Genomic DNA, 17,170 nt, shown 5'->3' with positions numbered 1-17,170 from the left:
AAGGTATAATAAACACTTGTGACCCCATCACCCAACCTAAGAACTGTCGTTATATTGTTGTTGTTGTTGTTGTTGTTGTTGTTAAGTGCCATCAAGGGGTTCTGACTCTTATTGACTCTATGTGCAACAGAACAAAACATTGCCTGGTCTAACATCATCCTCACAATCTTTGCTCTGCTTGAGCCCATCATTGCAGCCATTGTGACAATACATCTTGTTGAAGGTCTTCCCCTTTTTTGCTGATCCTCCACTTTCCCAAGTATGATATCCTTCTCCAGGGACTGCTCCCTTCTGACAACATGGCCAAAGTACATGAGATGAACACTGGCCATTCTCACTTCTAAGGAGCATTCCAGCTTGTACCTTTTCCAAGTTTGCTTGTTCTTCTGGCAGTTTATGGTATTTTCAGCATGCTTCCCCAACACCACAATTGAAACGTGGTCTTCCTTATTCAATTTTCAGCTTTTACATGCATATGAGGCTATTGAAAATACCATAGCTTGGGTCTTCAGTCTTCAAAATGACTTTGCTCTTACACACATTGCAGCTGATTTGCCTAAGAACTAAAATTTACCAATAATTATATCTAGTTTTGGTCTCCTTCCTCTTTCTGGCTACTCTCTTAGAAGTTATACATTTCGTCAATACTTTCAATAATTTTATGTATTATCTTAAATTTTGTTTTTAAGAGTAAAACAGGCCTGTCAATATCCTCTCATATTTGATCACTGTCTGGTTTGGTTATAAAGTTATACTGGCCTCATAGAATAAGTCTAGTAGTAGTCTCTCCTTTGCCATTCTCTCATAGAGTTATTTAAGATTAAAATAATCTGATAAAGTTTGATAGGACTCATCTATCAAAACAATTTAGGCCTGAAGTTTTCACAATAGAAAAAAATTTTAATTACTGCAATAATTTCTTTAATAACTTGTTCTGTCCAGGCTTTCTATTTCTTCTTGAGTTAGTTTACATAAGTTATATATTTTCTAGGAATTTTTTAATTTCATCTCAGTTTACAATTTTATTAGCATCAAATTCTAATAGTATTTCCTTATTGATTTCTTAAATTCATCCATGTCTGCAGTTATTATTCCTTTTATATTTCTGTTCTTTCATAATTTTATTCCTTTGTACCTTTATTTGTTCTTAATTACCCTTTCAAAAATAACAGATAAGCACATAAAAATACTCAGTATCATTAGTCTTCTGGTAAGTGGCAAGTGCAATCAATGATAATTAATGTTATTATTAGGTAAAGAATTAAGCATTTTAAAATCTGTTCCTCCACAGATTAGCCCAAATTCCTGGGCTAATGGTGTGCTGTCTTCTGGCTCATAGGGTGCAGTCTTTTCTTTAAATGATGGTACTCACATTTCCATAGATCCTTGTATTGTCCATAGCTACCCATTTACCATTAGTTAATATTACTTTTGTAGGGTACTCAAGTACTTAATACTGTTGTTCGTTTTTCTTTTCTTTTCTTTTGGCTAGTTTGTAACTTCTAGCTATGTAGTGGGAAAAGACTCAATATACTAAATACTGCTAATTTTTCATACCTATTTTTCTATTTATTCAAATATAAAACTTACTTAGCTACAACACAATTTTTGGAATTAGAGGCACACCTTCACAAAGGCATAGATAAAGAGACATAAATGTGGATTTAAAAAATGTAAACATTTATAGAAAATTTGAGAAGTATAGTTGTAGCAAACTTTTCCCCCTTTTCCACTTCTGTTGATTTTCACATTCATGGGCATTCCATATGTAATGGATTTAGACCTTTTTCTTATAGTTTTCTTTCACAGAGAACTAGTACTTGATTTTATTCAGTACAGATAAAATTCAAATGCAATGGTTTAAATGTTCTAATAGCCAGTAAGGAAAAAATTCAGTGATTGATGAGTCAATGATTGGTCCTTGGGAACAATTTAATTGAGCAAAGATCAAACACCCCAATTATATATCACAAATCATCAAATTTCTGACTTGTATCAAACAACAAAATTAAACTACACTTGCAACTTTACATTAATATTATCTTCAGATATCTTTGAAAATCAGTTAATTGTTGTCAGTCGTTACTGGCATAATGCCAGATATGTCAGAATCTAAGTAGACACACACACGTACACACACTCATACACACACAATTTTTCTGTTTATTATGGTATAAATTATGACATGAGACCTTAGTGTCTAATGCAGCCTCCTACTTGCCCAAGGAAGTCATCCAGAGCAGGAGCACGGCTTTCTATCAGAGCATCAGATTTTGTTCTGTCACTTCCTCTCCCTTTCTGCAGTATATCCAGTTATTTTTCAGGCTAAAAACATACCAATTACATAGCCTCAACTCACATCTCCATTTGAGGTCACAGTGTTGTTGTTGTTGTTGTTTTGTGCGTGAAGTCAGACCCGACTCATAGAGACCCCTCCTTGGGTTTCCGAGGCAGTATCACTACAGAAGTAGACTGCCCAATCTTCCTTCTGAGGAGTAGCTGGTGGGTTTGAGCCACCAGCCTTCTGGTTAGCAGTCAAGTGCCTTAGGCAATGTGCCACCAGAGCTCCCCAAGGTCACAGTGAGGTGTGTGGGGGGGAGCAGATTTTAAAGTCTCATGATTTGAATTGAATTCTGACCTCCACCACTTATTAATTGTGAATTTGGACCAGATGTTTCACATTTCTGTGGTTTAGTTTCCTCATCTGTAAAATGAGGATGGATAGTGCTGTGTGCTGTTATGTGCCATCAAGTCGGACCCGACTCATAGCTACCCCTCCTTGGGTTTCCAAGGTGCTATCACTACGGAAGTAGATTGCCCCATCTTCCTTCTGAGGAGTGGCTAGTGGGTTTGAACCACCAGCTTTCTGGTTAGCAGTCAACTGCCTTAGGCACTACACTACCAATAAGTCATTCTAATTCATAAGAGTTGTGGGGAATTAGTTAAATTAGATATACTATCTGTAGAACAGTTCTTGGCATTTGGTAAGTAATTAATAAATATTGGCTATTAGTTTATTTTTGCTCTGGTTTCATTACTTTCTAAATTTTAAAATCATGCCAGTTTGTCAGTATTAATTCACAACTAAATCTTCAATATGTCTAACGCCCTCACTATTTCTTATTGACGACAACCCAAAAACAAACCCAAAACCCACTGCCACAAGCTGATTCTGACTCATAGCCACCCTATAGGACAGAGCAGAACTGTCCCGAGAGTTTCCAAGATTGTAAATCTTTACAGAAGCAGACTGCCACATTTCTCTCCCAAGGACAGCTGGTGGGTTTGAACTACCAACCATGTGGTTAGCAGCCAAGCACTTTAACCACTGCACCACCAGAGTTCCTGCTGACAACAATAAGACTCAAATTCAAAACCCAATTAGTATTTTTCAGTTCTAATCCTTTGGATCAAACCATGGCATTTATCACTATTGACCGACCACTCAGTCCTTACTTACCATCATCTTTTGCCTTGTTCTCATGAGCTGCAATCCACTGTTTCCCTGAAAACTTCTATCTCTGACTCACTTGACACTAAAATACTTATCCAAGAGATGTTTATAAAATCAAAACATGTAAGCAAAGGAAAATAACCTGAACGTCAGGCAAAGATCAGTGCACACATTCCCTGTGATTTCCCAAAGGCAATATATAGACCAAAGGTTGTTTCTACCATTTTGCCCTTTTATCAAAGCCTGCTAGACACCCTAGAGTTCTCACCTAAAGTCATAGCTCCAAGCCAGAAGTTCCAAAAGCTCATACTAAACAGAATCCCCTGAGGGCCTACAAGTTTCAGCTTGTTCTGTTAATGACTAAAGTTGAGCTTCAGGCTGTGACTCCAGGGAACGAAGGATAGTATCTCTCTGGCTCCTGGACTGCCAGGCTCAGCCAGCCAATTTCTGATGTTCTAATCTATACCTGCTCTTCTGAAAGGTTATATCTAAGAACCACTCAATTCACAGATTCTCCTAGAATAAAGTTTAGAATAAGAGCATACACTAAATAAAGGGGTGGCCTTCTGAATGGGCCTGAAATAACCAAAGACAAGCTCCTCAAACCTTTCATTGAGGATTTGGAAGTTTTTCCACGTAGCTTGTGGGAACAAAAGGCAGAGCCAATCCAGAACCCAGAGGTTGTGTGTTCTGAAACGACTACCTTTAAGAGAAGCTAGCTCTGGAATAACCACTTTTCATGCCCTTACTGTAATATCTCACTAAGGAAAACATGATCTGCAGTTCTTGTAGTTAGGTCATAAAGCTACTGCTTTTTCATGAATGTAGACACTTCTTAGTCCCAGGAATCAAAGCAGCAGGAAGTCATCTGAGCGCTAAAAAGTCAGGAATTTAGTAGGTAATGCTCTCTGTAGTTGCTGTGAACTTTTCCCTCTCATTATTCTTGCTATCCTGGACACTTCTTTTCCTTCTTGTGAGATCTTCTTTTTCCAGCTTTCCAAGGTATGTCTTTTCACCCTGGTTCTTCTTATAGACATCTGTGTGCTGGAGACTTAAACCCCAATTCTAGGCAGATTTTCACATAGTCGAATGTATATGCTCAGCTACTTTGAGAAACTATCTGGGAAAATCTTTCTGGTCTTGATGACTTATTTTAGGCATTTGGAATAGGGATTTCATGCATTCTGGGTTCAAATTCTGCACTAGCCCAGACTCTGGGAGTACAATGAAAAAGAGGGCACAGCAACTGGAAATGTAACAGGCAGGAGAAGAGTGGGGAGAGTGCACCAGAGAAGATAGGAGATTCCTGAACTTTTCTAGAACCCAACCACCTCTAGCATAAGAAATTTACTTTTCTGCTATTTCTAACTTCTCTCATGTTCAAAACAGATCCAACTAGCATAGGTGCTAAAGCACATAAGGGAAGAGCAGAAGCCAAGAAATATTTTTTAAAAATTTAAATTCTGCGATATTATTATTCCATGCCTTTTACCCCTTCTTCTTTGTCCAGGGGCCTACCAGGTCCCACAGGATTTGTATTATCTCTAAGTATCCAAATTTCTCTATTACTGGTCACATAGACTTCTCCACAATAGAAACACTGGACCTTACTATCTTCCCCTTCTCAGTCCTACAATCTGTGAAATTAACTAACATTTTTAAATTAAATACATTTGAGGATGACAAAGTGTTAAAACCCTATGTTATATCTTTATTTCTTAAGGGATGTTGCCCAGCTCCCTGTCCCCTTGGGAAGGATATGATAAGATACATTCCAAACTTCCTGGACTCAAATTCCAACTCTACAGTTTGCTCCCTGTTTGACCTTGGGCAAATTTCCTAGCCACTCCCTGCCCCAGTTCCTCATCTGTTTTTTGTTTTGTTTTTAAGAAAGTAAAAGGATAAAATTGGCCACTATCTCATAAGAGTTTTATGAGAAATAAGTAGATAAATATATGCTAAGTGCTTAGAATGGAGTCTAGCATTGTCTTCATTACCATCACCATCATCATCATTCATTAGATCTAAAAGTGTTAATACTATGACTCATTTCAAGTGTTAACCTATGTTTCAAAATACGCTTGTTCTCATGGAATAAATCCCCAATGATAGAATGGAATGATTCTTAACTCCTATATTCAACATCATACTGATCTACAAAGTGGGATTGAATAGAGCTAAAGGTTGGGCCTGTTTAAGAAGTGTTCTTGTATTGCCATTCAATGAAAAGTGGTAAACCCAGGTTCCCATTAGGAGAATCACCCTAAGCCAACTTTTGCATTGATCCCTCTTCTCTCTGTAAGGAGCCTGGGCATCTCTTCTCCAACCACTCAGGGCTCATCAGTGAGACTTCAGTGTGAATTGAAGACACTGTGATCCCTTTGGATGGGTAACTAAGCACAAGTTGGACAAAGAATAAATGTGAAAGAATTGAAGCTGTTTGCTTGTTTCACACAGAAAATTCTAAACACAGAAATGTTCATATTCTTTAAGACAGTCGCCTCAATTTACTTTTATTTATTTTGCTAGTGTAGATGCCAGAGAAATTGTTTGCTTCCAACAAAATGTGACATCTGTAGAAATAAGAAAGATTTCTTAAAATAAATATTTTCCATTAGTGTGTTCTTCTTTACTCCTTAATTTGAGTTGACTTGAGGTATCTGTGCTGAATTAGCCCACTGTGCAGAACTGAGATGTAAATTGCATCCAAGAAGGTCCCATAGTTTGGAAAGTTGGGTATATATTCAATATTAACAGTAGGAGAACAATAAGAATGACAATATTAGGGAAATGGTTGGCTTTGAAGAATTCTACTTGTTATTGCATGTCCTTTGGGCAACATCAATTCCTGACATTGTGGTATGAGAAAAAAGCTAAAGAATACAGGAGAGACCAAGAAGTCAAAGGAACTTGTCAGGAGACTGTGAGGAGTTACCATTCTAGTCATGAGGTTTCATGAAAAGCTATGATCTGAACGTATAGACCCATATCAGTATTCAAGCTAGAAAAGAGAAAAAGGTCTATTTTTCTGGTCTAGTCAAAAATTGACTAGTGAATGTAGGATGCTTCCTCTGGTGCAGGGATGTGATAGGTGCTGGGCGGTGCACAAGTGAAGTCTGTTAGCAGATGCTGTACACCTGCAACGATCTGACTCCCTATCCCTACATACACACACACACACACAATTTTCCTTTCCTTTTCACTTCTCCACGGTACACTCCTAAATGCTTTTGTTTTAAATTTTCAGAAAAAAATTTAGGGAAAATCATTATATCCAGATTTTTCAAATAACGAAACAAAGATATTTGGGTATTCTACAAAATTATTTAACATTATGATCCCAACTCTGATTTCTCTGGTTGCAAAGCTTTTTTTTCTCTCTATCTTGACTTTCTACTTCTCTTCTTAAAAGTTTGCTAATAATTCCTGGTTTGGCTCAATTTGGTTTGGTTTGGTTTTTTTCCCTCTTCAGTATGATCTAATCCATCATCTGACAATAAGTAAGCTATCTACCCCCACAGTCAATCACCCTTTTGCTCTGGTATTTTGTTTTAGGGTGTATGTAGTGTGTTTCTTTCTTCTACTCCTATGGGATTATAATTTTTGAGGACAGTGATTTTGTTCTTCAATATTTTCTAGTTAGAACATTTTGCCAAGTGAAGGAAAGTGCATATAATGGAATTCAAATAAGTATTTGTTGAGTGAAGAAAAATAATGAAATGAATAGTATAGACTGTGAGCTAACCTTTTTTGGGAGAAATGCTCCCAACTCACAAGCTTGATACAGATACAGTACTATGGAGAAGTGGAAGGGAAAGGGAAATAAACAGAGTGTGTGTATTGAGGGGAAGGGAGTCAGATTTTTACAGTTATGCAGGATCTGGTAAAGGACTTCTCTTGTGCACCACCCAGCACCTTCCAGATCCCTGTACCAGAGGAAGTATTCTACACCCATTAGACAATTTTTTACTATACCAGAAAAATTGTTTAAACCCATGATATTCAATCATTCATCCAACCATCTATCATTCATTCTTTTATTCTGTACATTTGACTATTCTTCCTTTCATTTTGTATTTCATCTATTTCATTCATAATTCCACTCTCAATTCATTTATTCTTCCCCTTTCTTTCTATAAGTCCAACTATTCAGACAATAAATATTCACAAGTCGCCTGCTATATCAGGTGTTTAGAGGAAGACAACTTTATATATGTTGCTGCTCAACTGCTATGAATGTTCCTTTCTTCTCTTACATTTTATGTCACTCTTGTGCAGCATCCAGGACTTAAGTATAAAGGAAAGAGATTTTCATAGGTCCTTAGGGGCAAGTTCACTAGTCTGTCCTCAGTATCAAGGCTCTCAAGAGGATAGTGTGCAGACAATCATAAAAGTCCATAGATGCCCTATGATGGAGAACATTCATTGCCCAGTCTTGGTTGGATAGCACCTTATGATGGAAAGCTCTCTTGTCTTGGACTTCTACATAGTGAATTCAAATCCTGACTGTTTAAATTGACAATTTGGACAATTTATATAACCTCTGGCACTCAATTTTCAATTCCTCAAAATGGATTCAGCAACCAAAAGCCAAAAAACCAAACTCACTGCCATCGAGTTGAGTCTGACTCATAGCAACCCCCACTGGGTTTCAGAGGTGGTCAATCTTTATGGAAGTAGATTGCCCCATCTTCCTTTCATGTAGCAGATTCAGCATTCTCCTCCTTTATTCCTTCTATGCCACCCTCCAACATATAAACATAAAGAAACATTCACACAGAGAAAAACACATGCATTCATATGCTTACAGCTACCCCTTTCAGTCATGTCTCAAAGAGGAAATTAACATGGGAAAATGCCATGTGAAAAAAACTAAAGGAAGACAAAATAATATCATTAACAGTATGTACATTAAGAAGGTTTGGAATGGGGATAAGAGATTGAGTGACAGAGAAGAAAAGACAATTTTTGGAACAACCCATTCTACAAACAACCCATTCTACAAAAGGTAAACAATGTTGTTGAGCACAGTTTCAAAGAAACAAACTAAATTAACTATGGTCCAGATATGGGAAATTTTGTGAATTTCTTCAGCAATCTCTGAGATAGAATAACAGCCATAAGGTGGTATCATGGTGAAGTTGACCCAGGCATAAAGATTGAAGTAGAATATCATCATGGGGAGAAAAAAAAATCTAAAGAATCAATGAAATCTAAGCAATTTGGAATGAAAATCTCCTTTCTGATAACTGAATGTAATGAACAGAGGTTACAGGTTTGTTCCTATTTTTATTTACAGACAACAGCTTCTCTAAATGGATGTGGGAAATCATAGTACCATCATCGAGTTCATCCTCCTCGGGCTGTCTGCTGACCCTTGCACCCAGGCTCTGCTCTTTGTGTTGTTCCTGGTAATATACCTTCTGACCTTTATGGGGAACCTATTGATATTGCTGGCCATCAGGGGATATTCTCACCTTTACACACCTATGTACTACTTCCTGAGTCACTCTTCTTTCCTGAATTTTTGCTTCTCTTCTCCCGCAGTGCCCAAGCTGCTGAAGAATCTTCTGTCACAGAAGAAAATCATCTCTATGGAGGAATGTCTGACTTAGCTCTTCCTTGTGTTAGACTCTGGGGGCACTGAAGCCTGCCTGCTAGCAATGATGGCCCATGACCATTATGGTGCCATCTTCTACCCTCTGCTCTATGGTCAGATGATGAGCAATCAGCTCCATAACGGGCTGGTTTGGGTCTCCTGGGTCCTGGGCTTTCTAGATCCACTCATCAACATCCTTCTTGCTATGAACTTGGACTTCTGTGGGAATCAGTCCATCCCCCACTACAGCTGTGAATTGCCCTCACTCTTCCCTCTGTCCTGCTCTGATGTCTCTACCAATTTTACTGTTATGCTCTGCTCTACTCTCATCCATGGACTTGGAACCTATGTCGTGATTGTTTATTCATATACCCTCATTGTTTCCACCATCCTCAGCATTAGGTCCTCTACAGGTAGAAGCAAAGCCTTCTCCACTGCCCCTCCCATATCATTGCAGTGCTCCTGTTTTATGGCTCAGCTGTCCTTTGCTATATCATGCCAACCTCAAGTTCATCACTGGAGTTGATCTTCTCTGTGCAGTACAGTGTGGTCACTCCCCTAATGAATCCTTTCATCTACAGCCTGAAGAATAATGAAGTGAAAGCAGCTATGAGAAGGATATTGAAAAAAATTTTTCAGGGAGCTGACCACAGACAGAGGTTGATGGGTGTATTATATCAAGATATCTAGTGAGCTGACAATAAGAGAATTTCCATATTCCCCTGCAATATTTTGCAAGCACTCTCATAGAGAATATTCTGATCTACAGTCTGAAAAAATATGGACATGAAAGCAGAAAGGTGTCTTAGAAATTCAGAGCTTTCCCGAGGTGGAGAAGTTTGGTTCAGATGTCTCTACCAACATCACTGTCCTTTCCGTATGGCTTTGGTACATTGTCTGCATCTTGAACACTATGCTCTTATATGATCTATCTATATGGGATCAAATTGACCAAAAGTTAGGTAGGCAGCTAACAAACACATGAAGAAATGCTCACAATCATTAGGCATTGAAAGAGATGCAAATCAAAAAAACAATGAGATATCAACTCACCCCAGCATTAATAACAAAGTTCAAAAAAAAAAAAACAGAAAAGAACAAATATTGTTCAAAGTATGAAGAGACTGGAACCTTCATACACTGCTGATGAAGCTGTAAAAAATGGTACAACCACTGGGAAAATGATATAGTGCTTCCTTAAAAAGTTAGAAATAGAAATACCATATGATCCAGCAATCCCACTACTAGCTATATATCCTAGAGAAATAACAGCTGTAACACGAACAAATGTATGCATACCTGTATTCATCATACCATGTTATTCACAACAGCAAAAACATGGAAACAACCAAAGTGTCCATCAATGAATGAATGGATAAATGAACTGTGGTACATAAACACAATGGAATTCTGCACAACATTAAAGAATAATGATGAATCTGCAAAGCACCTCATAACATGGATGAACCTAGAAAACATTATGGTGAGTAAAATTAATCAATCACAAAAGGATAAATATTACATGAGACCTCTATTGTAAAAGTTCAAGAAAAGGTTTACATAGAGAAAGAATCATTCTTTGAATGTTACCAATGATGGAAGAGGAAAGGACAGTAAATCACTAACTAGAGAGTAGACACTATTAACTTGGGTAAAGGAAAGGCAATATACAATAAGGGGAGGTCAGCACAAAATATTCAAGGCAAAGAAAGACATTGGAAGAGCAGAAGAGTTAAAGGCAACAAAGTAAATGATATTATGTACACAATCCTACAATCACAGTAAAAACAATAATCTACAAGTAGATACATAGATACTCAAACTGAACAAAGGTGGAAAGGCAAATGGAACTATACCCATGAATTTCTATAGGTTTGACAGATGTTACTTCTTCATATGTACTTAAATACATGGCAAATTTATCCATAAATATAGTATAACATTCGGAGGGCAATTTCGTAGCCATAACCAAACACCTCGATTGAATAAGTAGATGGGCCTGAAGCTCAGGACCATAGTCTTGAAGGACACTTATATCAATTAGCATAACATAGCCCACAAAGACAGTACTCTACATTCTACTTTGGGAGTAGTGATTGGAGTCTTAAAAGCTCTGAGTGGCCATCTAAGGAGCAACTATTGGTCTCTTCTCATCCATAGCAAAGAGTGAAGAAAATCAAAGACACAAGAAAAGAATTAGTCCAAAGACTAAAGGACCACATGAACCCCAGCCTCTATAATACTGAGACCAGAAGAGCTAGATGGTGTCCAGGTAACACTAGTGACCACTCTGACTGGGGATCACAGTAGAAGGTCCTGCATAGAATGGGAGGAAAATGTGGAAAAAAATTCCAAATTATAAAAAAAGATCAGGCTTACTGGTCTGATAGAGACTGGTGGAACCCCTGAGATTATGGCCCTTAGACACCCTTCAGGCCTGGAACTGAACTCACTTCTGTAGCTCAAGCCAAACAACAGACAGGCCTGTAAGGTGAAGAATAAAACTAGAGAGGTACTCACTCCTTAGAACAATCAACCATATGAGATTAAAGGACAACATTTGCCCAGGGATAAAGCTCAAATGGCAGGAAGAGAAAGGAAAGAAGGACAAAGGGAAGTGGCCAACACAGGGAAGAAGTGGGAAGAGTGCTATTATATTATGGGGATTGCAATCAATGCCACAAGATAAAATTTGTATGGGAGGTGGGAAGATAGCATCATACTGACAGTCTGCAAACTTAGCCCCTCTATCAACAGAGAAGTTGAGAAAGTAGGTAAAACATATGCAAATAAGGATACTGGGTTTATAAGCAGCTAATGAGAAGATAAAGTATTAGATCCAGTGAAGGTGGCAAAAAGGAGCAGGTTAAGTGACTGAGTAGAATGAAGAAACCCACCCAGCCAGCAGTGCCAAAGAGGAGTCATTAGAAATATAAAGAATGTCGAGGAGGAGGGAAGGAAAAAACAATCACATCACAGAACCCACAGATATTAAAGACTCAGAACAGCCACAGTGAGAGATTTTCAAGGTGAGTGAGGGATTTGAGTGGGGATGAAGATCATACTGGGAAAAGGATCAGGACTCCCTTAGCTTAAACTGCCACAGGGTCTGGAAGGGAGCTGGGGAAAGGGAAGAGAAACTCTCTCCAAATAAACAGAACCCAAAAGCAGATACACAGCAGTGGGCTCGAGTCAAGCTCTTAGCAACTCTTTTTAGCACAGAGTGGATCTGGGACCTGGGATTTCATGACTTGTGGATCCGTATGGAAGAGGGTGGCCCTTTGTCCTTGGGGGCAACTGTCAGGTCTGAACTGCAGGTCTTTGACTGACACCTGGGCATCATCATCGGCAGAAGGCCCCAGATGGAGCCAGGGGCTGATGAGGCTGTCCTTCCCATGCTTGCATTGCTGACTAAATTAGTTTGCACTAAGTACAGAAAACAGACTCTGCTTTTCTATCCTGGGCTTCACTTCTGGCACTTTTGTTTTGTTTTGTTTTCTCCCCTGCCTCATCCAGTAGGAGGAACATATTAAACCTCCACTAGTCAACTGTAGCTATTACACTGAATAGCTCACCCAACAGACAGGTAACACCAAAGCACCACAGGATCAGCAACAGACAGTGCAAAACACCTGCTCATCCCAACTCCAAATCCTCTTGACAATGAACAGAGACCTGCACCCACATCCTCACCAGTGATTCCACCAACACAGAGAAAGCTGGAAAGCGACACAGTACAGCTGAGTTAATAACCAAAGAAATACACCTGCTTTACACTTCTGGATATATTAAAACATAAAATCAGGGTGAAACAAATTAGTACATAGCTAACAACAACAACAACAAAAAAAAAGACAACAATTTCAAAATGTCTAGGAAACAACAGACAACCTCAAATCAAACACAAAAAAAAGAAAACAGGACAAGATAGTAGCAACTAATGCCCAAGCTAAAGAATTAGGATACCTCCCCAAAGAAGGGGAGGTCTGGTAGCATAGTGCCTAAGGCACTTGACTGTGAACCAGAAGGCTGGCGGTTCAAACCCACCAGCCACTCCTCGGAAGGAAGATGGGGCAATCTACTTCTGTAATGATACTGCCTTGGAAACCCAAGGACTTGGTGATTATTTCAACACAGGAGATTTGATTACAGACGTATTCTCCATTTTATTTGTGAAACATTTTCATTAGGTTTAGCACTAAGAAATATGATCTGAATTCTTATTTGGACTCCACAGTGGCTTGAGATTTAGGGACAATCTTTGATAGAGATAAAAGAGCCAAGGCCTCTGCTAATAAAAAGACTTGAGATACAGGGATTGGGAATAGAGTTGGGATGGCCAGAGAGGTACCTGGAAAAAAGGCAGAAGGAGCTAAGAATGACAGAGAAAAGGAGGCATCCTCTTAGGACAAAGAGAAGACTCACAGGCATTTTCCATATACCCTGCCTCTCCTGGTACCTGTACCTGGAGGGTAGCTAGTAGCCCTGCTGAGCCCCTGAGGGGCACCATTGTTAGGACTGTTGAGGAGGTGTTGAGGGCAGGTGGCAGGTAATCAAGAAAGAAAACTACAACTGCTGTTGGGACTGCTGAAGAAACACTAGCTTGCCTATGCTAGAACCACATGAGCTGTTTTTTCTTTCCCCCGTGTTTCCCATTGGCTGTACCTAACCAAAGCCAACCAGCAAGAGAATCTGGAAAATGTCCTCTGCAGGCACCTAGTCCAAGGCATATAAAGCCAAGTACATAGGATGAGTGTGCAGTTAAGGGCCCAAAACAACAACCCCACCCCACTTCATGCCCCAAAAAATGTAACATACCAGATAAGTATGTCAACATGCCCCTTCTCAGGCAATTAAAGGAGATAAGAGAAGATGACACCAGGTATGAGAAGAAGGGACAGAGAGGAGAATTATAGTAAGATTAAATTAAGAAAGGAGAAGAATTTAGTAAGGGTCACAAGAGTGACAGAAATTGGAGTAAAAGAATTGGAAACCCAGGTCTATACATGTACTGGCTGCCTCCGTGAATGTAGAGAGTAGTTTAAAGGAAGGTGGAGGTAATTCCCCTAACTCTGAAGAGTAGGGAAGAAAAAAATAAAACTATATAAAACCAAATTCTTCAAATTCTGGATTTCTCTGAAAATTTCCAAGAAAGCTTAAGAGATAGACCCACCCACTGTGGGGCCTGCTCATTCTCTTTGTACCTCTAGTACTCTTTGATGTCTCTGTTCCCACCAAGGCACTGCCTTCTGCAAATCTCTCCCACATTTTGGAGACGTTCCAAATTCACCTAAATGCTTTTTGCTAACTGATATTTAGCTTAAGGCAATTTTATTTAATAATCTAGTGAAACATTCATTGAAAATCTGCATGTTCCTAATTTCAGAATTTCAAATAAGATAGACATATTCCAGGCCTTCCTCACAGTCTTGCCTATTGTGTGTCTACTTTCTCAGTTGGCCTATTTTCAGAATCTCATTGATTTTTGGCCAATATCCCTTTCCCTTTAATGGCATTATTTTAAGATGTGTTTATTAAATATTCAATACTTAAAATGTGATTCTCCAAAGTTATCCATTTTGAGGATTCTTGTCTTATTTTTGTTATTTTCCCATTTGCATATATTTTATGAGGAGTTATAAACAAGTTAGCACCTGTTCAGTTTTCAGATACTACAAAGCATTTTAAATTCCATTATGCTTCCCTTCTACTACTTCAAATTTTAAAAACATTATTTCTGTACAATAATAAGTAAACAACTCTTTTGTCTGATTGCTACAACTATTTTTCACTTCAAAATTTGGAAAAATGTAAAAATATGATTCTACTTCTCAATAAAAATGACTGTTGACACTTAATCTATCCCAGTTTTTCCTATTAGAAAGATCTTTGGTATGTATTCTTGTATATAATTAAAATCATATTTGTATGCAATATTGTATCCAATATTTTTGTTTATCATAAATAAATATTTCCCATGTCTCAAAACATAATTTTCAAGTTCTATTATATTCCATAAAGAGCTTTGGTAGCATTATGCCTAAGGCATTTGACTGCTAACCAGAAGGTTGATGGTTCAAACCCACCAGGCACTCCACAGAAGGAAGACTGGGCAATCTACTTCTGTAAAGATGTACTGTCTTGAAAACCCAAAGTGGGTCACTATGAGTTGGAATTGACTCAATGGAAGTTAGTTTGGTTTATTATTATTATTATATTCCATGTAAGGATTACTGGTGGCTCAATAGTTAAGTGTTTGGCTGCTAACCAAAAGATTAGTGGTTAAATCAACCAGGCTCTTCATGAGAGAAAGATGTGGCAATCTGCTTCCATAAAGATTACAGCCTTGGAAATCCTATGGGGCAAATTTACTCTATCCTATGGGGTTACTATGAGTTGGAATAAACTTGACCAAAATGAATTTTTATTATATTCCATTAGGCACATAGTCCATTATATATTTAATAGCTTCTTTACCATTAAGTGTTTCTGATATTGACTTATTTTAATACGATTGTTCCAAAAAAAAAAAATTTAAGTTAGACTTTGTTCTTTCTTTTGTTTTCCTCTTTCCTTTTTTAAAATACTTAAAATTCTACACTTAATGAAAATAACTTTCATATGTAAAGGAGAATTAAAGACATTCCAGACAAACAAAAGATAAGAAAGCATGCCATAGCAGAACAGCATCAACGAAAGTTCTAAATGTGTTCTACAGGCAAAAGGATAAAAACTCAAGAGATAATTCCTGAAATGCAGGAAGCAATGAAGATCAAAGAAAGTTGTCCATCTGTTGGTAAACTAAAGAAACGTTGACTAAAACAAAAATAATAATGTCTTATAGAGTTTTATATATTCATACATAAATATAATTAAAATTATAGATTTTAACAAATAATTTACAGGGCATGCAAAGAAACAAGAAAGTATAGTCCATTCACAGTAAGAAAATAAATTAATAGAAATTGTCAATGAAGAAGCCCAGACATTAGACTTTCTAGACAAAGATTTCCTATCGATTGTCTTAAATATGCTCAAAGAGCTAAAGGAAAGCATGGAAAAAGAACTAAAGGAAACCAGAAGAACAATATCTGAGCAAATAGCAAATATCAATAAAGAGATAGAAAGTATAAACAGAAACCAAACAGAAAATCTGACACTAGAAATTACTATAATTGAAGTGAAAATTTCACTGGAAGTGTTCAACAACAGATTTGAGGAACCTAAAAAAAAAAAAAAAAAAAGTGAGAACAGAGCCTCGGAGATCTGGGTGAAACCATCAAGAATATCAAGAAAGGTCTAAGAGAAAAAGGGACAAAAAAGAATATTTAATAATGGCTGACAACTTCCCAAATTTGATGAAAGAAATGAATCTAAACGTTAAAGAAGCTCTGCAGGAGAAAGTTGTGGTAGTGCACTTTGGTGAAGATTTGCAGCCTTGGAAACCCTATGGGGCAGTTCTAACCTGTCCTATCATGTCACTAGGAGTAGAAATCAACTCAATGGCAGTGGGTTTGGTTTTTCTATGTGTGGGTTTTATTTTGTTTGGGGTTTTGTTTTTGTTTTTGGTTTTTGTTTTTTATCCTGTATGATTTAAAAAACAAATTCATTAAACAATAATTATAAGTGTATATTAATGAGCACACAATATATAAAAATATAATTTTTGATATTAACTACATAAAGGAGGGAAAAGAGCTGTGAAGAAGTAGATTTTTGTATATCATTGAAACTAAGTTAGTAATAATACAACTTTAATCATTATAAAGTTTAGATGTTAATTGTACTCCACAGGGTAATTACTAATTAGTATATTACTAATTCTCAGTAATATACAGAAAAAGAAAGAGAAGTGAATAAAAAATGGTGCCTGAGAAAATATCAGTTAAGCACAAAAGAAAGCAGTAATGGAGAGCAAAAACAAATAGAAGACATTTAGAAAACAAATAGTAAAATGACAGAAGTCATTACCAGTCATTACTTTAAATACATATGGATTAAGCTCTCCAATTAAAAGTCAGAGATGGTCATAATAGGTACACTAAACATGATCAAACTATATGTTACTGTGATAGTTGGAGCTGTATGTCAACTTGGCTGGACCCCAGTTGTGGGTG

At 37.5% G+C, this 17,170-nt stretch overlaps 1 pseudogene; it reads left to right on the top strand.

The window, feature by feature from the left end:
* The first annotated feature begins 8,769 nt into the window (after window positions 1–8,769).
* On the top strand, window positions 8,770–9,743 carry LOC103194534 (annotated as a pseudogene).
* The last annotated feature ends 7,427 nt before the right edge of the window (window positions 9,744–17,170 follow it).

Source organism: Orycteropus afer, unplaced genomic scaffold (assembly GCF_000298275.1).
Source record: "Orycteropus afer afer isolate SDZICR_OR568_19922 unplaced genomic scaffold, OryAfe1.0 scaffold00045, whole genome shotgun sequence".
In the NCBI taxonomy this organism is placed as follows: domain Eukaryota; kingdom Metazoa; phylum Chordata; class Mammalia; order Tubulidentata; family Orycteropodidae; genus Orycteropus; species Orycteropus afer.
Note: the sequence above shows the minus strand (reverse complement) of the source record. Positions and strands in the feature narration are given on the sequence as shown.